Genomic DNA, 27500 nt, shown 5'->3' on the forward strand with positions numbered 1-27500 from the left:
AGCTAAATAACCTGATAATTCTATTATTGACTTCTTGAGGAACCGCTATCTTCTTTTCTATACTGACTGTATCATTTTGTACTTCTCCCAAGAGTGCATATGTGTTTTAATTTTTCTGTATTTCCTGTCTCCTGCCAGCAATCAAACTAGATCTTTGATCCAGTGATTTTTGTGTTTACAGATGGTGTTAGGTGAGAGTCTAGCTTCTTTATTTTGGTAGATTTTTTTTTTGAAAATTCATAATTTTGCTAGGTAGTGGAGGCACATGCCTTTTATTTAATCCAAGCAGCAGGGAAGTAGAGGTAAGGGAATTTCTGAGTTTAAGGTAGCTTGGTGTACAGAAAATGTTCCAGGACATCCAGAGCAACACAGAGAAACCCTGGTTTTGTTTTTTTTGTTGTTGTTTGTTTTAAATCTATAATGTAGCCTTTGTAAAAAAAAAAAAGTCAGCATATTCAAAAGCCTTCCTACCTTTACCAAAGGCCTGTTCAGGGCAAGGAAGCATACACAATGTGCCAGGGTTTCATCTCAGCGTGGTCTAGCACTCTAACGAAGGAGGAATTTTTCATATTCAAACATAATTCATAATTTAACATTGGAGTTTCTGATAAAAGAGCCAGGTGTGCACTTGATCTTCAAAGTCTGTGCACACAGTGCATCTCATCAAGAAGTTATCTGAATTCTTTTATAAAATTCCTAAAGGTGCATCAGTGTGCTGCCCACTAGACACTTCCTCTCATGGTGTGATCTACAGATTCTTCCACATTCTCCCCTTGTCATACTGTTAGTCCTTGAGTTATGAACTACTCTGAACTTCTCTCTCTCTCTCTCTCTCTCTCTCTCTCCCTCTCTCCCTCCCTTCTTTTTTTTTTTTGGTTGTGAGTCTAGTCTTCTTTCTTTAAATTTAAATTTAATTAAAAAAAAACCATTTTTTTTCTTATTTTACGTACCAATCCCAGTTCCCACTTTCTACCCTCCTCCTGCTCCCTCCACCGTCCTCTCCTTAGAAAGGGTAAGGCTTCCCATGGGGAGTCAACAAAAGTCTAATACATCTCTTTGAGGCAGAATCAAGCCCCCTTCCAAAGTCTAGGCTGAGCAAGGTATTCCTCCAGAGAGAATGGGCTTCAGAAAGCCAGTAAAAGCAGTAGTGATAAATCCTGGTCCCACTGCCAGTGGCCCTACAGACTACCCCAGCCATACAACTGTCACCAGCATTCAGAGGGCCTCCTTTGGTCCTATGTTGGTTCCCCTGCTGTCCAGAGCAGTTCACAGTCCAGAGTCTGTGAGCTCCCACTAGCTTAGTTCAGCTGTTTCAGTGGGTATCCTCACCATGGTCTTGACTCCTTTGCTCACATTATCGCTCCTCCCTCTCTTCCACTGGACTCTGGGAGCTTGGCCCAGTGCTCTGTTGTGAACTATTCTTTTGCTGGGTTGAGTAAAATTTGTTAGTAAATTTTCATCTCTGAAATCTGAGAGCTGTCATGGCAACAAATTGAGTCACCTGCAAAGATTCATGGGGTCAAGCACTCAGCCTTCACCATAACAGTACCATTGTATCAACCCTGCTGCACTTAATTTTACTTTAGTTTTTTTTTTTCCCTGGAGTATAAAACTTCTGTTCTGTAGGGAGTTTAAGTCTATGAGATGATGTCTGGAGAAGACCCACGGTCCTACTCTAAACTGTATCTCACATCCCTCCTTTTAGGAAGGATACGTTTTCTGTTTTTTGAGAAGTGTGTATAAAACCTTGCATTGTTATATATGTCATATGTGTGATGGCTCCACATTTTTCACACACCTAATATATATGTAATTTATTGTATAAAATATGTATATATTAATATATAGATTTGTGATTTTTGAGAGTCATGTATTATCCTCATTAGATAGGTTTTGAAAGGATACCAAGTAAAAATCACTATCTTGCTTGAAAAATCTGTCTGTCTACTACTTACCTAACAATATTTGTGCATGTATGTTTGCATGTATGCGGAAGTATAGACCACTGGTGAGAATCAGCTCTCTTCTTTTATCACGTGGTACCCAGGGTTCAAACTCTGAGAGCCAGTTATGACAGCAAGCTCCTTTACACACTGAGCTACCTTTCTGGTCCGATATTCTGCCTTTTTGAAAGGTATAATTTTCTACTTCCCCATTTACAAGGCTGGATATTCTGTTCAGAATGAAAATTCTTCACATAGAATGGATGCTCAGTTTTTATATTTTCTGTAAGGAAATAAAATTTTGTTTATTAACCATAGTTTAAAATTTCTTAATACACACTGCACTAATACTGCCTGTAACATCAAGGTCTCACTGAATATTAGGGCCATTTCAGTATATTACATTGTTTTAAGAGGAGGGCAACAAACCATTGAGGAGGATCAATAACTCATCTAGGGTGGGATGGGATACAGTTATCAATACACTGATTCTCAATTTTTTGATTATTCTTAATTAGTCACTATACATCAAGTTGATGCTCTCAGTGAAACACAGTCTCATGGTAGCATCAGGCAGAACTGCCATGTAAGGATGTATCAATATGATTGTCTTGTAGAGTACTTTAGCTTATGGTAGTTGTACTGTGTATTAAGAAATCTCATACATGGTGTTGTTGATGGTGGTGGTGGTGTTGTGTGTGCGTGTGTGCACATGCATGTAAAGGATATCAGGTATTCTGTTCTATTATGCCCCGCTTTAGTCCCTTGAGACAGATTGGCTGAATTTGGAGCTTACTGTTTGTAGACTAGGCTGGCCTGCCCGCAAGCCCCAGAAATCCCATCTCCTTGCTCCAATTGTGGGGTTATAGATATATGCAGTCATGCTTAGTGTTTAAGGGTGCTAGGGATCCTAATTCATGCCTTCATGTGGTAAGCCTTCCTACCCATCGAGCCAACTTCACATGAATGACCCTTAAAACTTGTAATTTGCTTTACCTCACAGCACCCAATAAAATAAATTATCTAATTTCATATTTGACATCAAAGTCTAGACCATTGTTTATGAGCCATTGAAATGCTATGTGTTGTGATTCAAAGTTATTCCTCTGTTTTTGGTTAAAGACAGTTGTATCTGACAAAATCTTAGGGTTACTTTTAAACTATAATGTGGTTTTTAGTTTACTTAGGAATTATGGGCGTTTCATTTCAATAATGGGGAATCATATCCTTTGGCAGTTTAATCCAAATAATCCCTTGATAACTTGATCTGTCAACAATAGAGTGAAAAGTGTTATCTTGTTGTTTTGTTTTTTTAACCTTACTTTGACACATAGTTTACTGCATTCAGGCTTCTTTACTCATTTTTATTTTATTTTTTGGTTTATTATTTATTTAAAGTTAATTTATAGTTATTATATTTAGTTAATATTTAATATATTTATTATTCGGTTTATTATATTTATTCTATTCTCTTAAGTTTTAAAATATAGAAAAACATAAATTATATGAATATATAGAAAAGCATAGTTTTATCCAATCAAGATCTAATTGTGGTTTATATATTTTATTAGAAAAGGCATTAATTTGATGTGAATACTCAAAGGATATGAAAATATGATACACATATTTATATATTGCATGCCTATTTATATTTGTTTAACATATATACTATATACATTTATATATAATTCAAATTATTTAATATGTGTATTTAAACAAATATATATTTAAGCTTAAAGAAATTTGGCTAGGAAAATATTGTGGACAAAGGTATAATTTATATACCTATTTCCAGATCTGTGCAATTTCATTTATACAATATATTGTACTAAAGCATCCAGAAAGTCCACTTAGACTGCTTCTTCTACTTCTTCTGCAGATATATTGGTAAATGACTCTGTGCAAGTCAACAGATGAAAACAAATAGAAACTTAATTTATTAATCCTTTATTTGACAGGTTGGAGTTCAAAGTATTTGTTAGATGTGAAAGGAAGTGAAGATCATTCAATGCCTTGCTGATAAAGGTAAAGTCATGGTAATTATTCAGGGCTTTGGGACACTTGATAGGTGACATTGTTTTTTGATATTGACTTTATGGTCTGCTGAAATCAAGAGAAAGATATAATTTATACAATGAGTGGAATGTGTGGTTGTTCCTCTAATTATCACCAAAAGTACACAAGATAAGGTGAACTGGTATAAATCAACATTTGACAGAGTGGATGTGGGTTTGTTCTGGAAGGAGCAAGAAGCTCATTTCTTTTACTTGTAATCTTGGCTTACACACTTAGTCTGTTCCTCAAACATTTACACACTCAGTGATGACCTTTTCTCCAGTATTGATGACTTCATTATGATAACATTTTTCAGGTTTGTACAAACTAGATTACAAAAATTATTCTGCTTCCAAGCAAACTTATTCTATCACTCTTTTCAGGCTAATGGTTCCAATGGCTTCTCTGATTTTTAGGAGGAGATATGAGGTGGGTGGTATGTGCTGGCTATGATGTCACCAGTAGGATGTGCTGAAGAGGTGGAGGCAGGAGGAGAATGAATTTGAGGCCTGCTCGACCAACACATTTCCAAAGGGCTGAAGAGATGCCCTAGTGGTTAAGAATAGGTGCTGCTCCTTGAGAGGACTTGGGTTCAACTGTCGTCGTCCATGGACCAACCCCACATCTGGGCACCATTATGTCGGGATCCAGTGATAGCCCAGACCATAAATTATTTCTCTTGACCAGACCCCAACATAAACTATCTCTCTCTGGGCTGGCGGGGAGGCATGGGAATATAGACACAATTCACATGATTTTATCGGGAGGGAGATTCTCAGTGGTCCCTCATGAAGTCCCGAGTTCACATCCTAAAGAATTCCTCTAGCTTTATTCCCCAAATAGTCTTTATACTAAAACTTAACTGAGGGGAAATACATTAGCATTCTGTTTCCTAGGTAACCAGGTGAATGGCTTTTAGTCACATACACATCTACCTATCTGCTGTGTGTGCCAGCTGTCAGTAGGCTTGAATCAGGATCTCTATCAGGCATCATCCAAATTACAAAGAAAGGAGCAATAACATCCTGACCTTTTGTTAGGTAGCAACAGCCTGTCTGGAAGGTTATGTGACCTTCAGGTGGGGCTTATGGCTTGATAACCTGGCTGCCATACCATATAGAAATATGGGCCTACATTCACCTTCCAGCACCCACATGGTACCTCATGACTGTTTAACTCCAGTTCCAGGGGATCTGACTCCCTCTTCTAGGCAATAGGCACACACACAGGTAAAATATCCATACATATTAGATAATAAAACAATAAAATAAGTAAAATTAAATAGAGTTGACAATTGTAACCATTGTCCCTTGTTCTTTTTGTAACAAAGAACAATTTGCCCTAGGGGACAACTCCCTAAGTCATAGCCCTAGTCGAGAAAGGAAATAAAAGGCTCTAGAAGCCTTCAGACATAGTTCTTAGAGTTTTCAAGCAACTATATCACAGGTGAACAAATATATACAAGGCAACACAGTAAAAGAACATTGCAGGTAAAATCAAAATATTTAAGAATCTGGATGCCAGATTTTGTAAGTCAACTTACAGGAGTGCTTTAGTTTTGGGGGAAGATAGAGGATAAGTGAAAACTAAATATGACAGAAATTAATAGAAAAAGCTTACTAGGTGCTTCAGTGAGATTAAACTGGTTTATATTTCATTAAGGGGAATATAAGCAAAGAGAAGAGATCAGAAGTATGCCGAGTGACCTGATCGATGCCTGTTTTGTGTGAGTGTTGCAGGCTGAATTGGTTCATAATAATGATATCAAAATGTACTTGTTTATTTTAAACATCTGTTCCAATAAGAAACAAGAAGAATTAAAACTATTCATTTTTAATTTTTTTTATCTATCTATCTATCTATCTATCTACCTACCTACCTATCTATTACGAGGCAAAGTTTTCTCTCTGTAGCCCTGGCTTTTCTGGAACTCACTCTTTAGATCAGTCTAGCCTCAAACTCAGAGATTCACATCCTTTTTTCCAAAGTGCTAGGATTAAAGGCATGAACCACCATGCCTGGCAAAAACTATGCATTTTAATGTACCTTTTCTCATTGGATTCTTTTGTTTGTTTGTTTTTGTTTTGTTTCATTTTGTTTTGAGACAGGGTTTCTTTGTGTAGCCTTGGCTTACCTAGAACTAACTCTATAGACTAGGCTGGCCTAGAACTCAGAGATCTACCTGCCTCTGCCTCCCAGCTGCTAAAGGTGTGTGCCACCACCACCACCCAGCTGGATTTATTTTTTAAGTCTTTAAATCATAGTAAATATACCCAGTAAGGTTTTTAAGTGATACTTGTGTATATTTATCAAAGCTTTTATTTATTTCTTAAGATTATTACAAGAAATGTTGATTACATATATTTTTAAAATATTTATGTATATAGGTGGTGGATCTGTGTTTGTGTACCGTGTGTGCAGGGCCCGTGAAGTCTAGAAGAGGGTGGTGTATCTCTTAGAACTGAAGTTATAAATAGTTGATGGCTGTCGTGTGGGTGCTAGAAATTGAACTTGAGTCTTCTGGAAAAGCAACCAGTGCTCTTAATTGCTATGTCATCTTCCAGCTTCCTGGTTAGATACTTTTTAAATAAAAATGACTAAATCTTATTTTATGTGCGTGAGTGATAGTCTACATGTACGCATGTGCACCACATACATACCTGATTCCTGTGGAGCCCAGAAGAGTGCATTGCATTTCCTGGAATTGGAGTTAACACACCCCATGTGGGTGCTAGGAACTGAACCCAGGTCCTCTACAAGAGCAGCAAGTGGTCCTAACAGCTGATCCATCTTTCTGGCTCCTGGATATATAATTTTAAGTTATTTCCATTGGTTAAGTATTTTAATGTTAAATTTACTTTTGGTCTTTAAAAATATTTTCAAATAATTAATCAAGGTATAATAATTTACACATATGAAATATCTAATGCTTAGATCATGGTAAATTAACACATCTAACACCTCAATCATTGTTTCAAAATTGAAATTTTCAGTATGAAGAATTTTGTTTGGAGAACTGTATTACATACCTCTGGTGCTGTCTTTGCGCAGTTGCAAACATCCCTGAAGTAAAGGTTGGCCTTTATCACAGTCCTGTTGAAAGGGCTGTGGATCTGTAGATAGAAGATGGGAATCGTTCAGGCTGTGGAAGAAAAGGCTGTGGATCTTGTGCAAGGTCCTTGGATCTAAGTGGGATCTAAGTGGTCCTCTCTTTTTACATCTTGTTCACATGTACGGGATTTCTTCTGCTTCATACACTTACTGTGGTGTGCTTCCTTCACGAGAGGCTCAAAGTTTATGTTGTGCAGCTTTGCATGGAACCTCTGTGGGCCAAAATCAACCTCCCCTTTGTAAAGTAATAATGGTATAGATTTTATTATCATTGTGCACAAAGTTGAATGACAAACTTGTTTATCAGAAGCATGGGGTTTCTTTATGAGGGGAAATGACTGGGAAGATAAGAGACCAATAGCTTGTGGTCACCCCAAACATTAGCACTTCGGGTATGGGGCAGAGCATGGCTAGCCTTCTCAGGACCAGGGTGAAGTGTTTGGAGAAGGTTTTTATTCATTTTGTGAACATGTTTCCAATTGTTGATGGCTAATCTTGATGGTCATATTTCCTGGATTGATTGATGCCTAGGGAATTAGTAAAGTATTCCTCTAGTGTGCTCTGAGGACATTTCTGGGGAGGATTGATATGTGAGAGAGTAACTAACTGGGACAGATCTGCCTTGAATGTGGGTAGCGTAGTCCAATATGCTGGGGACCTGGAAGGGAGAAAAGCAGAAAAGAAAAAGCTAAGCTAAAGTGAACATCTAAGAACCATTCCTATTGGGCTGGAGAGATGGCTCAGTGGTTAAGAGCATTGCCTGCTCTTCCAAAGGTCCCGAGTTCAATTCCCGGCAACCACATGGTGGCTCACAAACATCTGTAATGAGGTCTGGTGCCCTCTTCTGACCTACAGATATACACACAGACAGAATATTGTATACATAATAAATAAATAAATATTTTTTTTTAAAAGAACCATTCCTATTGAAGGTCTCTAATATCTACCAGACTCCACCTTCTTTAGCAGTTCAATAGGACTCTTAGCAGGGATGTACATAATGCTTCTAGGTCTTTCAATTTCTACTTACATGGCATCATGGAACCAGCAACTCCAGAGTTCTCAGTCTTTTGGATATGTCTACAACCACTGTTGGACCATGTGATCATGTGACCAATTCTCCCTTTGGAATTGTATATGCATTCCATGTCTGCTGGAGAATTGTGGCTTAAGCGCAGCTGGCTATGTGGTCCTAGCTCATTCCCACAGGAAAAGAGCCCTGTACCAGATGTGGGGTGAGGCTAGAGCCCAGTCACATTAGCAGACTGCAGAGGGAGATTTCTAGTCACTGATTTGGATAACTCAGAAAAGCAGGGGGAACCTCACATTGTAAACTAGGCTCTATAGTTAGAGGTTGCCTGTAGGATCCTCCCCCAAGGGATGACACTAAAGGTGTTTTGAGTACTGACTCATGGTAGATTCCTACTGTGTGGGAGAAAGACAGCTATCAAGTGCGTACTAGGACAATGGGAGTGCCTCAGCTTGGGAGGTAAATGTGTAACTATATCACTGAATAATGAGATGAAGGAATCTAGAGGCTGCAATACATTTATCCTAATTTATCCAGGAATAGCAATAATCAAAATAATTCAATTGCACTGCCTTTATTATCCAGCAATAATAATATTTAACAGTGTCCTTAAGATAATAAGACATTTGGTAACAAGATAAAAATCACTAGATCTATGATAGCATTTCCATATATTTTTGGGAGTATCTTTTTGTTTTATTACTTTTTTAAAGACAGGGTCTGGGGCTAATACCCTGGTCTGGTCTAGAACTTGTGATCCTCCTGCCTCAGCCTCTTGAATATTGGAATTCTAGGCATGCATCATCATACTCAACTTTAATACTATTTTAGAGCTTTTTTGTTGTTTTGAGACGTTTCATTACTTAACCAAGGCTAGCTTCAAAAGTCTTTTTGTAGCTGGGGCTAGACTTAAAACTTAAAGCTCTTTAAACAAACTGCAAAGATACCTTCTGAAATGCTGCATGTCTTGTTTTTATTTCAGGAGCACAGGCAAGGCTGCTTTCAATTAATAGCAGTGTTATGAAAATCTCTCATTAGATTTAGGGGAAGATTTGTATCCCAATGTTTTCATGTGGTAGTAGTATTCCTTTGCATTATCAAGCTTTGAATCCTTCAGTGGTTTCTTCAGAAAATTTCAACAAATTTCCTTTAAAGATTTAGTTTTATTTTAATTAATATTCATGAATTTGGCATCCTTTCCAAAAATGTAGGGAGCCAAGTCATTGACAATGAGCTGAACGTAGGAATTTTGTTTTATGGGCTTCAGATGGATCAAGAAAGCAGAAACTCATTATCTGTGGATTGGCCATTGAGAGTTACTTTCCTACTGGGGTTAGAACACAGGAATCGTTACCATGGAGGTAAAGGTACCTAAATAGGCTTCTTCTCTCTTTGCTTTCATTTCCTATTTGGTTCTGGAAAAAGTGCGTCTTTTTCAAATTTGGGCTTTATCATGTGACACCTAGGATCGGCTGTGATCTGGTCCACTTTCAGAAAATGGGCTCCCCAAATTTCAGTTAATTGTCTCTACATTTTTATTTATTTATTTTACTTCTAATATGCTTTCTAAACGTTTGTATGTAATGTGTGAGCTCCCCACCATGTGTTTTTCAGTTTATTTGTTACAATTTTAGCCTCTTACCAGTTTGCTTGAAGCCCTTATGGAAGAACTACCAGCTCTTTTCTGTCAGCTGAATATTCCAATACTGCCTTGGTGATTTTGCTTTAATAACCTTACTAAAGCACAGAACTTCCATATTACATCTTCAGATCTCATCAAAGTTTCTGTGTAATTTCTTCTGGTTTTTAAATACCCTGATTAGAATCTTGATGGTAATTATGTATAACAGATGCTGATAATTTCTTTCTGGATCTATTTTGTCATTCACGGTTTCTAACACTCTAGAGAGTAATTGCTATTCCTAGAAGTCAAAACTGTGGCACAAAGAAGTTAGCAGGCTTAGCTAGGGTAATAAAATAAGAGCTGGCATTTGAACCATTTGAACCACTCCTATGCTACTCGCCACTCCCGTACTTCCTCAGAGTACAGAATTTAAAAAGTGCCTTCAATACAAATTTTATCAATGGAAAGCATCATGGCAAGCATCGGATGCATTCAATGTTTTTAATTTAGTTTAATCAATTAAATAATTTTGATTTCCCCCTCTGTTACCCAGTGATTATATTCATCTGATTATTGGTCAGAAGATCAATGCAAGCAGATGTTTCCATTATTACAGGCTGAGGCCAACACTTTGGGAAAGCCTTTTCACCTAACTTTAGCTCAAAGTATATTTTAAAGTCTTTGCACTTATGGACAAGGCTGTATTAAATAGTGAAGAGTTAGATTTAAACATAAAGTTTGGTAGCATTGTAGTTGTTGTTATTGCCAGGATTGTCTTAAGTCAGGCTTTCTACTGTTGTGATAAAATACTGTAACCAAAATCAACTGGAGGGGGAAAGAAAAAGGTTTGCTTCATCTTACTGTTGTAGTCCATCATTCAGGGAAGTCAGGGTAGGAACTCAAGGGAGGAACCAATGGAGAGGCCATGGAGAAATGCACTTCCTGGTTGCTCTCATGCTGTGTTCAGCCTTCTTATCACACACAGGACCACCAGCCTAGGGGTGGAACCACCCACCATAGGTTGGGCACTCTTACGTCAATCACTAATGAAGAAAATGCACCACAGTCTTGCCCATAGGCCCATGTGATGAGGGTATTTTCTCAGTTGAGGTTCCTTCTCCCCAAATGACTTTAACCTGTGTCAAGCTAACGTAAAACTAGCCAGCATTTAGATTTCAGGATTATTTAGACTTCTTAGACTGAGCTTAATTGATTTCAGACTTATGTTTTTGGTATTTCCTGTTTACGGTATTCATCCAGAGCCTAAGAGAAGTGAATGTAACTAGGAGATAATTGTCTTATTACATAATATTGCAAAGACAATAGATAGAAGATTGTGCCAGTGTACTTTGACTTTTAGAGAAACATTTAAATTCTGTTTAAATTAAGTACATCTCTCATTTACTAAAACAGAATTTTCCCAGCAGGAAAGACACTTCTAAAGTTAGCAGCACATCTTATATCTTTTATTTATTTTTATTCAAGAGCTTGGAGAATATCAGAATAACACATGGGTGCTGTGCAAACTCAAGGCAGAACAATTTGCCTTCAAAACCAAGAATTAAAATGGTTTTGTAACACACTCTTAGAGATGGCCGAACCTCACTTTAGTCATTCAAAGATGGAAAGAATGCCACATGAGGATTGGGTGGAGAGAAAAGCTGGGTGCAGCATCCAGGCCTGGGCAGGTTTTGACCCTTACTTCAGGAGTGAAATGTGACAGTGAACGCCAGCTTCAGGAGAGTCCAGCTCTAGAAGTAATCTTCGTAAAACAGGCCGATATATGATCTGGGGTCAGTAAGTGAGAAGAAAATAAAGGTCTTCCTCTAAAGGATAAGTCGGTAGCTTAAGCCTGCCTGCTCAGATGACTGAATCTGTGAGACTTTGAAAAGCGTATTTCCTTCCCTAGAGTGGGGCTAAGCTCCAGGCTGTCGATTGCCAAGAAGCTGTGTTGTGAATTTAATGGATGCTCAGGTTTGGATAGCGGTATGAAAAAAGGTCCCTTTCTTGCTGTCCTCCACTGTTTACTGGCCAAAGAAGATTTAGAGAAATAATATTTTTTCCATCAATTAAATTTCAAAATGACTTTGTCTTCCTTTCCACAAAGGACAAGATATGTCTAATAGCATGGTGTGGAAACACAGTAGGATATTTCTTTTAACTTCAGGATGTATAGACTGTTCTTTCACCAAACATATTTTATGGAAACAGACATATGGCTGCTTTAAACAAGAAGCTTCACCTTCTTCCTCAGAGAATTGGCAATAGAAATGGCTGGCAAATTGCCCTCAGCCTCTCCATGCTGTCCTTGTTGTTGTTGTTCTGCGGCCTTGCACGTGTCTGGTGCTGTTCTAAATACTCAATTTACTGTTTCATCCGTCTTCTAGAATGCTCTCCAGGAGTGCGATTTCATAGCCCTGATTTTAAAGATGAGAGAAACGAGACTATCAGGATTTGTATGCCTAATCTAGGATACTAAATCTAGAAAAGGTAGGGGGTAGAGATTTTAACTGGGGTTTCATTGCTGCCTTAAGAGTGGTTTTAAAAGCTTAAAAGTTGTCTCAGCTACAGCTCTCAACTTGATACAGCTTGGATTCATTTGAGCAAACCTCATTGGGAGACTGTTCACAGCAGATTAGCCTATGGCCATGTCTATGTGGTTATTATCTTGATTAATGATTGTTGGAAAAGGACTCAGACCACTGTGGGCAGCACCATCCCTATGCAGTGGTCCTGGGTCATATAAAATGCTAGATGATCAGAAAACCAAGGAGTGAGCCAGAAAGCAGGGTATTTCTGGTGGTTTCTGCTGTAGTTCCTGTTTGAACTCTTGTCTGGCTTCCTGCGATGATAGACTAACCTGTAAGCCAAAATGAACCTTCATCTTCCTAGTTGCCTTTGGTCATGATGTGTATCTATCACGGCAGCAGAAAAGGAGGCAATCACAACTGTGTACACCTTTTCCATGGGATTCTTCAGACTTCCTTAGTGGTTTTGAGGCAAAGGTAAAATAATTGGGTTTCTAAAGAGCATTTACCAGATATTATAGTGATAAATATAAGACGTTGGTTCCTTGTATTTTGGTGTCCAGTACAAATTAATTTGATAATGTACCTTCAGGGATACTTACAGCTAAGGTCTGAACTTTCTCTTGGCAGGATTATGAAAGACAGTGGGATTGTTCCTGGCACAGTCTCTGGGTCACACTGTATTTTGAGGATGTCCCCAGTGTTTAGTTTTCTAATCATCTTCCTTCGCTTTCCCTTTTGGTGAAGAACTGCAGAGTTATTGAAAGTATCTTCCCCAACTAAGGAAAGATCCTCGGCTGGACTTCAACCCACAGCTCCTTGTTTTAAGAAGTGATTGTTCATCTCTGGTAGCTTTTTGGCACAGGGTGGTAGTCAACTGTGAAATCACATATCATATTTTATACGTATTAATTTTCTAATCCCTGACTGTTTCCTAGTCTGTGAGGAGTCTGTTAAAACAAGATAGGACAGAGTGTTTTGCACCCCATCACACCTCTAGGTGTTTTCATCTTTTATTTTCTATCTCTGGTGCCAATCATTGCAGCAGAGATAAATTATTCCCCAAGGGCCTCTTCCGCGTCATTGACAGACCGCTTATTTGCTTTTTGTGTACATAGTTCCTCTGTTTCCACAAAGAATGTTCATGCAAAAAGATCAGTTTATTAATAAGTTAGTTTTTGTCCATAGGTAATATATTTCATCACACATGTATTAATGAATAGATAATATATATCTGTTACTGTAATGGTGATTGCAATATTTAGTATATTTTTTAATATATGTGTCATAAAGATATGAGATGTAATATAATTTATATAAATGCATTATAGGTAGGCCCCTCTTTGTCTAATCTCTTTGCATTTCATAATCATATTGTGTAACTGGAAGGTAAATAGAAGATAGAAGTAAATATTTTTATTTAGGTTTGCTCAATACATTTAAAATACAGAAAAATGTAAGGTGCAGAATATAAGTGGATTTTTTGCATAAGGTATTTTTTCCTCATTGTCGTATTGTAATAAGTTTGTTTTGTGATTTCTTCTTTAATTTAGTGTTTAAAAATTTAAATTTGCAAACTTCTAATTACTCACACTTACATAATAGAGCATTTAGGGTAATAATAAAAGTTAGTTGGAATTACACACTTGTAGCTTACCAAACATGGGCAAAGACCTCTGTTCCTTGTAGAACTAAAGATAATGTCAACATATTGAATGCATTTGAAATGAAGCTACTTAATTAAAGCCTTAATAGACTAACTTACTTGGGATGATGTCTTAGCTAACTACTTAATGTTCTTGGTTGTTCAAAAAATTGAGTTCAAGTTATTTAACTGTAGCAAATTCTTCAACTGGATAAGAGTTATCATCACTCTAGTGGCATTTTCGATATTCTACTTCATGATATTTAGGTGTTTAGAATTTTCAAATATAGACAATGACATTTTGTGAAACAATACTACAGATACTTCATACATACATTTTGTGGCCTTGGAAAAGCTGCTTCAGTCAAAACATTTTGCAGCATTACTTGAATCTCTATTATGGTGGAGAGTGTTTTTTTTTTTCCCTTGAATGCATGTTGAACTTGTGACTTTAAATTAAGTCACAGTAGACTGACAGAAGTGATGTCGTCTAGTTTCTAGGCACCTAGAACTTCTACTGCTAGCTCTCCTTTCGAAACTCTGCCACTGTCATGAGTAAGACCAAGGACAGGATAGCCTGTTAGCAGGGGAGCCACCCGGAGGAACAGAGTCAAGTTCATCCGTCCGAGGTCAGCCTAAATGGAGGAGCTACCAACCAGCTGACCCCAAATCATCTCAGAGGCCCTGGAGCAGTTTGGCTGACTCAGCAGCCTGCACTTCACCAAGCAAACTTGAGTGAACCCAGCTGAGAACTGAGACGACACCCAGCTGTTGTGGCTTTTTCCATTCGGTCTCTGAAAGAACTCAGTAAATCCATCAAATTGGAGCTATTCCGGTATTTTGATACTCATAATTAGTGATGTTTACAAGCATTTAACTAGTTCTTCATTCCCAACAACTACATAAAATAGGAGAGATTGAATATTTTTCTACTCTGATTTGTTTTAAGTATCATAATGAAGGGAGGCAGCATATGTTTGCTTTTAGAGATAGATAGCATTTATAACCAGGGAGTCGAACTGTTCAATTTATACATACATACATACATAAACACACACACAAAAGAAGACAGCTTAAAATTTTCACCTTATGTAGAATAAGCTGTAAAAATGTTTTTTAGGATTGAATAAAGTAAAGCGCCAAATTAATATTAAATATAATTTTAAATGTAACTAAGCTGAAAAGACAGCAAGGAAAATCTTTAGATATCAAATATATTTATACATACATATATATGTATATATATATATATATGAATGACCAGTCCAGAAAAAAAAAGTCAGAGAATCCTGTATTGAGTGAGATTTGGTGAGACAGCTCCAGAAATGTCTTCAACGGGAAAGGTTGTACACGAGACAGTGCTTTCCGTACAGAGGAAGATGAATCAAGTTTAAGAAATGAGCATAGAGCAAGATATTGTAAATGGACTTAAATATATGTAGCATCCCAGTAAGCATGAATGTAGTGTGCGTTTTGGTTCAAAGACAAGTATCGTTGCACCTCATCACTGGTATATGATGTTCATATGTACAGTATATTAAGTGTAAGTCCTCAAGTGCTTAAAAGGACAAAGAAAAAATTACCAGACTATTTGTCAAAGATAAAAAAAAAAAATCTAGAGATTTGAAAAAAAAAGGTCACTGAAATTTGGTAAGGGGTTTAAATATTCTGAGATATAAAAATTTTAAGTTTTATATGCTCCAAAGCCTAGTTTAAAATTTTAAAATAAAGCTAAATTTAGTTGAGTTACAAGGTGAGCTTACAGTGGGTTTGAACATGATTATCTGTTATTGATTGACCAATATCAGCAAGCATGTTGGGGATTTGAGCTACAGCTATTAGATGCAATGCTTTGTGCTCTATATTGTACAACTGCATTGCTGAGTAAACAAAGTCATAGTTATTGTTTTTGAAATGTAAGTACATACTTTCCCCATAAATAATGCCAGTGCCAGGTTTATACCAAGTAACATTTTTTTTTTGCAAATGATTTAATAGAATATTACCTTGAAAACATTTTAATTGAAAAGCTCTCTTGCCACAATACAATCCCATTATTATAGTACCCTTTGTCCCCTCCCATCATGCTGGATACACAGACTGGAAAATGGTGGAGAGGAGAGACAGGCCAGCATATAACGAAGCACTGTAGTAATCCCAACCTAGGTCATGTGACCATACTCAGAATACACTGGAAGGAAACTGAGCAGATGGCAGATGGGGATCAGAACATGAGGAAGCATTTCAAGTTATGATTAAGAACCAACAATTTACCATGCTAACCTTACAAACGCTTCCCAGGTGAGGACGAAGAGAGAGAAGGAAGGGAAGGAGAAATCTTGGCACTTGGACAGGGTTAATCCAGAATATTACATAAAGGCCCCTGAATTAAAGGCTTCCTGCCCAGGTTGGTGCTATGTAGAGTAGCAGGACCTAGAGGAAGGTTAAGGTCTTGGGTCCCTTCCTGCAAAGGGAGATGTGGGACCCTAGCCTCTGATTCTCTCTCCTTTTTGCTTTTTTGAGGGCCAGGAGGTGAGCAACTTGTTCTCCACATTCTCTGCAACTGAATTTCCTCATCCTCGCCCCTACAGGCCATGGAAGCAAACTGCTCAAACTTTCACTTTCTGTTAAGTGAATGATCTCAGATATGTGTTAGAGTATCAGAAACCAGACTAGCAGACAGTAAGGGAGACAGGGTGTGGGGCTAATTTTGGGATTCTGTAAAACTAAAGACAGACAGACAGTCACACATTTCCTTGGAGCTAAGCAGGTACACCTGTACACACACCAACTTTGTGGGTTCACTTCTCTCCATCCTCCTTTGTGTGTTTTGGGGATCAAAGTCCGGTGTGAGGTCCCTGCAGTGTCTTTACTGACTGAACCATATTGCTGCCCCTACCCTCTTTTTTCTTCATTTTTTTTGGGAGGGGGGAATAGCTTTTAAAATGAATAAAATATAGGTTTTAGGAATCTTTTCATTCTTGTTGTAGGTACATATCATATCTTTGGAAAAGATGCATAATATTAATCTTTTAGGTGTGCCAATAGCCGAAGTCTCTTGCAGGGGATATGGGAGAAAATGACCCAAGACATCTTTATTGTAAATAACACAGTGGTAGGATTTGAAATGTATCATGCAAAAGGAGACTTAGTAAAGTTTTAATAAAAGATATATTCACTCTTTCCTTTTATATTCATTGTAAGTCATTTGTGTTTAAAATATTCATTATCAAGGTCAGTATATTATAACCTAAGGTACCTAAAATTAATGATATTTAACTTTCTCAAGGCATTTCCCAGATAAAGAATAGAGTTTCTAATTAACAACAACAACAAAAAAAACAGGATTGAAATTGAGCTTTGCACAACACTCCCCCCGCCCCCCCAAACACGGCTATTGTTTTGATGATTTTCGCAAACAGCGATCCCTGAAACGTCTAAAAGGTTTGGTTCTCTGCTGGCATGAAGAGAGGAAGCATTCACTAGTTCTGTGCAGAGACGGTTTCCCACACAGTCACCATAATGCACCACAGCCTTCGTGTTCCAAAGCTGGAAACCTGAGAAGGAGCCATAGTCGTCCTGCCAGCAACAGATGGTTACTGTTTAAATGAGGGTAAACGCTGCCTCTCATCTGTGGAGTGACTTTAGGTTCTGGGTGGGGGTGAGGGGCTGGGTCTTGAGGGTTCAAGCCAGAGAACGAGCCAGTGGCAAGATGAAGCCGAGAGGAAGAAGGAAGTCAAGGGTCTTGCTTTGTTTGTTCTTTAACTACAGTCACAAGGCAGGTTGCATTTTCCTGTCTCCTCCTCCACCTCACGTGGACCGGGAGGGATGAACGGAGGAGGGCAAAGCAAACTGTTGAAATGTGTTGTGTGTTGGCATCCAGCAAGTGCATTTTGCTGTGGGATAAGTTTGTGGCTTGTTCTGCTTGCTTGAATAAGGGCCTTTCCACGTTTGCCAAGCCAACAGTCAATGCGGTCAAGGGATTTATTATGAAACGTACTAAATCTTGGCACGGGGCTAATTGCATATAACACGAAGCGTGCTAGAGGCCTGGACCCGAGAAGTGACACAGGCAGAAAGCATTCTCTTTCCGATGCCACTGAAAGAGGTTTTGTGCAGGGAATGTCTGCATGTCTGCACTTAGTGCTAATGAGGCGGCCCCCCCGCCCCAGAGTGCTTTTCTGAGTTACTTGTTAAAATAGCTGTGGAGCTTTTTTCTCTTTCTCTTTTGTGTTTTTGTCAACAACTGGCAGTTGAAAAAAAAAATGAATACTTACCAACTACTTCTAGCCCTCTTACTGTATCATAAAAACATTTATGGTAGTTTAAACTCCATGAGCATATTATGGTCTAGAATGATTCTTTTTTTTTAATTTATTTATTTATTAAGGATTTAGAATGATTCTTATATAGAGATAAAGGCAGCGATCGCAGAATTTGTATTGTTTGCCTTGGGCTGCTAAAATAAAATAGGTGGGGTAGTTTAAAGAATAGAACTGTATTTTCTCACAGTTCTGGAAGCTGGAAGTCCAACATCAGAATGCCAAACTGGCTGGGTTGTGGTGAGGCTGTCTTTGGAGTTTGTAGATAGTCAATCCCTGTGGGCTTGCACAGCTGAGAGAGACAGAGAATGTTCTGTGGTGTTTATTCTGAGCAGGGCACTCACACGGTCCCGAGGGCCCCAGTCTCAAGGTCTCATCTAAACCTATTCCCCTCTGAAAGGCTGAAAGGATGGGTAGAACCCTAACTCATATTGCAGCAGGGGTATTTAACAGACGACTGTTGCATCTTTTTAAACCCAGTGTTTTCCCTAGAGACCTTTTTATTCATTTTCAAATTAAGGGTAGAGGTTGAATAATAGCTTTTTACTACTACTTTATTGTCTGATTTTTTTTGAAATTTATTAGAATATTCGGCATACACATTGTTTTTTTGTAGGTGCTTAGTACTTAGTCTGTTCATCAACTGTGTTTTGACTGAATGTTTGGTGACTTGAATGTTTTCAGCACTTTCTCTGTCTACATGCAGCTTATAACCTATCACTGACATGTGCAGGGATAAAGCAGAAATTCTTGGCTCGATGAAACAGTGTGTCCTCTTTTGGTGTGTATTTTTCATGCTTGGGTTTTGGCAATAATAGCTTGTTAACAAGATCCATTAAGGAAATAAATGCAGATTTTCAGTGATGTCTGCTCAGTTCAGCTATTTTCCTGTGGACAGAAAGCTCATTTTCCCTTGTACTTAAATAGTAACCGGGAAGGGTGAATTATTCAAGTGGCTTCCATCATTTGGTTAACACAGTATTTCTGTTACTCGTGGTTTTGCAATGGCAATATTCCTGCACTTAAGACTGAACAGTAGTAGCCACAAACGTCAGTCCTGGCACAACACAAAGGAAACACTGGGATGAAAGTATTTAGTATTAGAGGGGAGAAATAGAGGGGCTAAGAGGTCATGTAGGTCCTCTACACCGTTGCATACGTGTTAGTATCTGCAGTGCTCGTCAGATCTGGTAGAATTCTAATCTTAAGCCAGAAATTGGTACTAATCAAGGTGGGCAGAACCCTGATGCCTTCCAGAAGAATAATTTGCTTGATTGCTTCTTCATTCCATTTTTATTTACTCCAGCTTTCCTGTGCTGGGGGGCACTATGACCAGTGGTAATAGCAAGAGTTGATAACTTAATTTTAAATTTACTTAATATTAAAATGAGCCCCCTACTTTTTTGGCCCTTTAGGACTAAAGGACTAACTTTAAAATGGTCTTTTTTTTTTTTTTTGAAACAACCCTAATGTTGGGAAAATTTACATAAACACATCCTTATCCTTACTTATTAAGTGTAACAACTTGAGGTTTGGTTCAGATACAAATACAGGTTAATATCCAAGGAACACACAAGTTTCTAAACAGTCACAAACTTCTTGTGTCCCTGTAGATTGCCACTGCCAGTGAGAAGATGGACTGGGAACCAATACCCATGTAATTAGAGTCTCAGTTCCCACCCCACGATAACTGAGTTTATAAGATTTCTAAATGATTCAGATACACGTTAAGGCTAGAGAAGCTTATTTATTAGTTTTGGATTATATTAATAATTGGATTGTATTCATAATTGTATAGTATGCCTGCTGTCACAGATGAGATGTTTTATTTGCATATGTATTATTTTAACAAGCATCTATTGAACATAAGGATTTATGAACTATGTAGCAGGAACCATCCCAGAAGTTGAGTATAAAGAAACACAATCTTTAGTTATAAGTAATATTTACACAAATTCTACAACCCAGTGAAGCAGAATTTATATCAGTGGGAAAAAAGACATTAGTTTTCAACCAGCCCCTGAAAGGCTCGGAAGGGTTTAATCAAAGCTGAAGGGAGTAAATACCTTAGATTTATCTCCTCAGTTTTATCTGTCTGCCAAATTTGAGTAGATAAATTACTAGAAATAGCTCATTGAAAGCCTTAATGATTAGGTAAATCCCTACATAAAGGTGTGGATACTTTGGTTCATTTTGTTGACGGTATGTATGTATTTTTCTTTCTTACATGTGGAGTTCAGTATGTGTGGTTTCCTGTTCTAAGCCTTGCTTTCTTCATCTGAAATGTGGGAATATTTGTCATGCAAAATATGATGATATGAACACTGAAGACAGCACAGCAATCTCCTAAAAGGTTATTAATGATTATAAGAACAATTAACTTTTCTTGATATATTATTCTAATTTAGTAAAAGGAAAATATAACAATGTAACTCATGCTTAAAACAAAAATCTCTTTCTTTGATGAATCTAAAGCTTAAAGGGCTAAAAAAAGAAAAAGTAATGTCATCATGTCCAGACTGAAAAATATTTTTAGTTTCCTAAAAGGGGAAAATGTGCAAATGGATCATTCTTTTTGGCTCTAGACTTTGCACTGAGTTTACAACAACCCAAAGACAAGCTCTTTCTGTCTGTAGTAATGGGCCATTTTAGTCCTTCATGAGACTTCAGCCCAATGTCCTTTAGTTATGAGTAGGAAACTTGTGAGAAGTTGAGTCTTCACCAGGTTCTATGTGGGCTTCATACAAAGAAACCAGTGCACTTGCTACTTGAGAAAATATGACATCTTATTTTTGTTGTTGTTATTTCCTAATTCAGTATGATGGTATTAAAGTGTGCAAGTCTGACATAAACAGAGGTTAAAATTGGATTTCTCTAATCAGCGAGAAAGACATGTTCTTTATTCGGGTCTCAGGAAATTGGTTCACTTGTTTTATAGCTGGAGTCTTACTTCAAGAAAAATTCCTTGATGCATTTCCATTCTTGTAAAATGGCGCAATGAGAAACAACAGTAAAGGTGGAAGGTACATGGGAGGCACTAAGGGAAACATTGTTGGCGAGAGCCCACTGCCTTTTGTAGCCTTCTGAGCCGGGTGACAGAGATGTGCCACTCAACATAAACAGGTCACATTTGTTGTCTTTGGCGATTCCTGAGAATGCTGTGATAATGTAGTTATCGAGATTGAATTTGGAAGTGGTAATGTTGTTCTCAAATTTCACCTAAAGACTGTACTGCCAGGTCCTACCTAGAAGGGATCACATTCGTTCATAAGCAGGGCACTGCTGGTATTTTAGTAACCTCATGAAAAGGATCCTGAAACGAAATCGTGTAGAAGACAGAAACAAAACAAAACAACCTACTTTGCATTTTCTTTTCCTGATTCACAGGGAGATGTCTTATGTAAATATAGCCCTCCCCAGACATTCTCTTTACAAACACTCAGGTGACAGTCATTGTGTGTGGCATTACCCTGGTCTCTGTGGCTTTGGCAACACCTCAGGGGTTAACATTTTCACATAAACCCACTGTTGTGAAACAGTTTTCCAATGTACTGGCACAGAGCAGCTTTTCTTCAATCGTAAGCATTTATAACCTGTTTCTCCACCCTATTTTCCCTCAACAAACAGCCATTATGGCATAGGGTGCCATGAGGAAGTCGGGTGAGGAATGAGAGAGCCCTGGTTACAATTGTATGTGGAAATTTCCATAGTCTCAGGAAATGTGGTCCTCATTTTGGTCAACGTGAGCCCTTATTTTGTTTAAGTATTGATTCTCCTAAGATTTTCCTTTTGATAGTATTTTTTTATATATTGGCCCGAGTAGAACAGTCTAAAAGTCTTCATAAAAATAAGCATACATTTTTCTGTACCTTTTAAATCCTTATTTTAATTGTTAGCTATCAATAATCCAATATGGTAATCTTGCTCATCAGATTCTGAAAGAACCAATTCTTCCACACTAATGATTTTGTTCATTTTTGTCCTTTCTACATTTAAATTAGTTGTATAAACAAAGTTTGCTCCTTTGATAATAACTGAACTTTTTGTTTTTAAATTCACAATGTTCCTGCAACTTCTCCAAGTACTAGGCAGAAAGTTATCCAGTAAATACCATGATACAGAGTAGTTAACAGTGGGGGAAAAATATCCGAAGTTCTTGAAGGCATCTTCTCCTTGGAGAAGCTTGGTAGTATCATGTTCAACATTTAACATGACCTATATCACAAGATTCCTTTTTCTGCTTGGTTTTACAGTTGTACATCTAATCCAAAGTTGAAAATGTCTTTGTTCTTGGAAGAAAAATGCCCCACATTGCTTAGATTGATGGTGCTTTAAGACATGTTTATTCAAAGATGGCAGCTGAGAGGTGAACAGGCTAAATGCTGCACATTAGAGATCATTGTGTCTATACAACAGATGCGGGCAGTGATCTGTTTATATAGCTGCCTTCAATTTTCTTTGATTTATAATCTATGAGAGAATTTAAATGCTTGGTCTGTAGTTTTTAAACAAATACAAAGATTTCAGACAAACATAACCATTTCTAAAAATCAATTAATGAAATTTAGTTTCTAGCAAGTCAGCTCTGTTGTTAAATTTAATGTTCAGATTCGTTCAGGAGTTGATCCATTGGGGAGGCGGTTGGATCAAGTAAAACTATTTTAATTTTTGAAATCTTAGACACAGTTCATTGGTGCAATTTGAACATATGCCACTTCAAAGCGATCTTTAAGCCATTCTGTGAACATTCTAAAATATACAAAATTGGTTGCACTATGTGTTTCAATGTTAAAATGTAATACCAGCATGTAAATCATCTAAGGGTGGGAAATGCACTGTGGCTATTTGTGGGATATCCCTAAAAGCTACTTACTAACCCTTGAATTGCATCTTTAGGTGACCCAAATGTATTTGTCAAAATGCTTTTTGTGACCATGTTTACCAGTATAACTGTTCAGATGGGACTTAAAATTCTCTAGCAAGGACAACAGTCACAAATAATCTTCACCTAAGGAGTTTTTTTTTTTTTTTTTTTTTTGCATTCAATCATGCACTCATAGGTAAAAGGTCTTTGGGGATTTATAAAAACATATTTGTTGTTTTCAGTTCAGTGGATAAAGTGAATAGCATGTTTTCCTGGTGTTTGTCAAAGGTTTACAAATGTTAATTCTCTTGTTGCGCTTATTGAAATTGATGTAACTTATCAAATTAGTAACACTTAATTGTGCATGTGTAGCCCATGAATTCTCACTACTTTGGGCAATTAAATCACGACTTGGCTGACTATCTGGTACAGAAAGTATCTGTTTTGGAACAGAGGAATGTTTTGGTAGTGGAGATTTTTCATCTCACACTTGAGAGATGATTTCATGTATCTAATCCTTTGATGTCCCGAATTTGTTCTGTTCAAACGTCAAAGCTAAAAGATTAGTCCTAATTTGGCCATGACTTTCCTTCATGAAATACTTGTATACTTTCTTTGATTAGACTCACACTAGAAACTTCTCAGGTGCAAAATTGCTTCCTGGGATAAATTTGCACATATAGGCTGCTCATGAATTGTTGTTATACATTTAAGTGGGAAAAGGTTTTAAATTGCTAGAGCTTTGCAGGAATTACTCTTTTTATTTTGCCCTTATAAGGGAAATTGTAGCCTTAAGCATGTGTTTGCAGAAAATTGCTAACTTTTAGAATATTAGACCATTCTGTAAAACAATTAGTTGCCAAAGCTAAAACCATATTTTAAATTTAGTTAGTATTAGTTAGTACCAGCTGTCTGCTGAATGAAGAGGAGTGAGATAAATAAGGCGTACTGATTTTAAAGATGGTCTTGAGTATGTTTATATAGTAGGCAGTATTTATGAAAGTCTGATTTATTCAGTACCTTGGTCTTATCATGAATCTTGACGTATTAGAGGGAAGGCTGGAGACGTTTAACTCAGTTGACTTTGCAGACTTAAGTATTAGCCAGTCATAGTAAGGTTCAGGCCATATCATTGCTCTCCAAAGCTTGTAGATAAGAAGTAAACATGGCCCATGGTTCCACTGGGCTCTGGGGTTACCTCACTACCATGAGGGTGGCATTGAAGTTCCAGGCTGGAATCATTTTTCTTGGATTATGCTCCCCCCATTCTTCCTCCTTATGTAAAGTGATCTGAAGTGTTTTGGGAGCTCCTACTTGTAAATTAATGATGGTAATATCTTTCTGTGTGGTCATGGACATATAAAGTCACTGTAGGTAAAGGTGGTAGCTATAATGGTACCACATTTGAAGATAGCTGGGAGTCCGGGACAGTAAGATGATGTTCTTTTGTCTTCCAGACACTGAGAAAACTTTTATACCTGTCAACTGTCACTTTTATAGCATCCTCCCACCCCTGCCCAAAGTCACTCATATATCTTAGAATACTGCTCAAAGAGCTGTAAGAAAATGCAGGCTATAATGCTTCATGTGTCTCCTTTTCCCTGATCACACCAGAGCTTTAAAGGTCAGTTTAAACTTACAGAATCCAGGGTCAGGGTCTTTGTAGGTAGGTTGCTATAACAGTTCATGATAGTAGTTAAATTACTTCAAATAAACATTTCTTTCCTTTAAATCTTACCCATTAGAGTAAAATAACTAATTGAAGATAGAATTATAGGAACATAAAGACCTTCTGTCTCTTATTAAGTCTTATGAATATAATGTTATATCCTATTAAATGTATTAAACAAATTCTAATTGGTATTAATAATAAAAACCCAGAGTCAGCTATTAGGGGATGAAAGCTGAAGGATCAGAGAACAGGTTAGCCAGCCACGAGAATTCTTTCCTCTACTAATGCTAAGACCAAAGGGGGGTGATCCTGTCTACAAATCCACAGATTGCATCTGTCTCCACCAAACCTCACACTGTCCTGAGTCCCTGTCTCCTTCCACCTTATATTCCTCTCTCCACCCAGCCACATCACTTCCCATCTTCACCTCCCTGGTTCTGGGATTAAAGGTGTCAGCCTCCATTGTCTGGCTCTGCTCTATTTATATTTGAGACTGGATCAATCTAGTGTATCCCAGGGTGCCTTTGACCTCACAGAGATTCTTCTGCCACTGTCTCCCGAGCGATAGGATTAAAAGTGTGTGCCATCACTGCCTGGCCTCTAGTGGCTTAGCTCTGGCCTTCAGGCAGGCTTTATTTGTTAAAACAGAAACAAAATAACACTACAATTAAAGGTTGTATATATAGAGTCTTGAGGTACAGCTAAGTGGTAAACCATGCCCCTAGCACGTGAGAAGCACAGAACTGGATCAAAATAAAAATGTTGTTTGCTAGAGATACAACCAAAGGAGAGCCCCATAGTTTGTCATGTGTGTTTACAAATATTTTATTAGAAATGTGAAATGTTCTAATTTAAACTCACATAGAATATAGAAACATCAGTTTTCTCTCAATAAGTCACATATCACCTTTGTCCTTTACCCTTGGGAATTCCTTACTGGAATTAATATGAGGATGTGTTCTTCGGTGTTCCCTGATTGTCCACACATGGTACAGGTAGAATTTCGGGTATATTTTTCTGACAGTATCTATCAGGTCCAGAGCTTACTTTTGGACTTGCTACTGTGTCGGTGGAGATAATAGCAGTTGTCACTTCTGGATGTACAATGCGAAGAGGAACTCAGGAAATGGGGAGGAACAACATGAAGGCTCTAACCTTCAGAAACTTTACATAAACAAGATCGGAATGAAAACTGTGTTACCTTTTTAATTTAGCAATCTGTAGCTCATCCAATCATAACATTCCATGCTGAGTGCAGTGCAGCGCCCCAGGTCCCCAGATCTACTTCAGTGCTGGCTTTGTGTCTGACTTGAACTTAAGACGTCAATTGGCTGGCCTGTATGTTTTTATTATTGGACCCAGTAAAATGGAAAGAAAGGACGAAACACTAGTGAAAAACAGAACTGCAGAGATGCCATAGAACTTCTGACATGTATTGACTGGAATCTTCAGTTCTTTATTTATAAATGCAAAACTGTAAAGGTTTAACTTTTCATATATATATATATATCTGATTATGATGATGTCACATATTTTTAATGGTCAGTGAAACTAAATATAATAGAAATGTGATAAAATCAAAGGCAGATGTCTCAGAAGAGAAAAAAATAACAAAAACAGTTTAAAATGAGCAATATCCTAAACCTGTCTGCATGAGTTAATGCAATATTTGGGAAGCATTGGAATCTTATGATTTGAATGACAGGAACACCAAGTAATGTGACATTTTATTATTTTTCAGGAGAAGTAAAAATGTTGTTACAGAAAATTTCAGGAACTCAAATATCTTACAAAACAGGGTATGCTTCTTGGGAGATTAAAAATATGCCCCTGGTCCATTCACTTTTGGAGTAGGATTTTTATTTTCCATCAACAGAGCTAAAAAGGTAAAGATAAATCCTTCCAAAGACCTTTAATAACCCTTAAAAATACTCAAAAGGTTTGTTTTCTATGAAGTTTTGCTTTGTGTATCTCAGAGGAAAGTAGACTGAAAGCTCGGAGATCTTAGGCAGTTGATGACTTAGGCACGCTGCCATCATTTTCTAGGTAGGGACGTCAGCTACGTGACAATTCTCAGAAGAGCTCTGCACTTTCTTAGACCTGAGCATAAGAGACTGTGAATGGAGACCGTGCTTTAGCTTCCTGACCGCTCAGACCCGAATCATCACACAGAAACTGTATCAATTATAACATTGCTTGCCCGATGGCTCAGGCTTCTTATTGACTAGCACTTACATCTTAAAGTAACCCATTTCTATTAATCTGTGTATCACCATGAGGCTCTGGCTTACTGGTAAGGTTCTGGCATCTTTCTCCATCGGCAGCTATATGGCTTCTGCTTGACTCTTCCTATTTCTCTGTATTCTCTGTTAGGATTTTCTACCTGGTTTTACGAAGCTGAGCCATTGGCCACCAAAGCTTTATTCATCAACCAATAAAAACAACACATATATAGAAGGACATCCTACATCAAGAAAGAGCCAGTGTTTTCAATGGTGGAAGGAGACTCATTACTTGCACCTTAGAGTTCATCTAATGGGTTTCACCTGCAATGACATGAAAACAAAATAAAATAGAATGTAACAGTAGCATATATAAAGGGGTTAGTTTTTTTTTTAATTTTTTAAATTGCAAATACATTCTTCATACAATACCTCCCAACCACATTTTCCCTTCACTCTGCTCCTCCTAACCACACTCGACTTT

General features: G+C 37.6%; 1 protein-coding gene across 5 annotated transcripts in view; it reads left to right on the plus strand.

Moving 5' to 3' along the window:
• The window catches only part of Bmpr1b (bone morphogenetic protein receptor type 1B), a 301342-nt gene that overhangs the window by 86595 nt on the left and 187247 nt on the right, over window positions 1-27500 (plus strand). For 4 of the 5 annotated variants that reach the window (XM_041648284.1, XM_041648263.1, XM_041648314.1 and 1 more), the window contains exon 2: window positions 3902-3968. The gene's annotated coding sequence lies outside the window, so the exon portion shown is untranslated. Of the gene's footprint in view, window positions 1-3901; window positions 3969-14627; window positions 14772-27500 lie in introns of those variants that run through there. The other variant, XM_041648304.1, reaches the window with a different exon arrangement.

The sequence above is a fragment of the Microtus oregoni genome, unplaced genomic scaffold (genome assembly GCF_018167655.1).
Source record: "Microtus oregoni isolate MIOR12 unplaced genomic scaffold, Mior012 000000F_ref0000247, whole genome shotgun sequence".
Lineage (NCBI taxonomy): Eukaryota > Metazoa > Chordata > Mammalia > Rodentia > Cricetidae > Microtus > Microtus oregoni.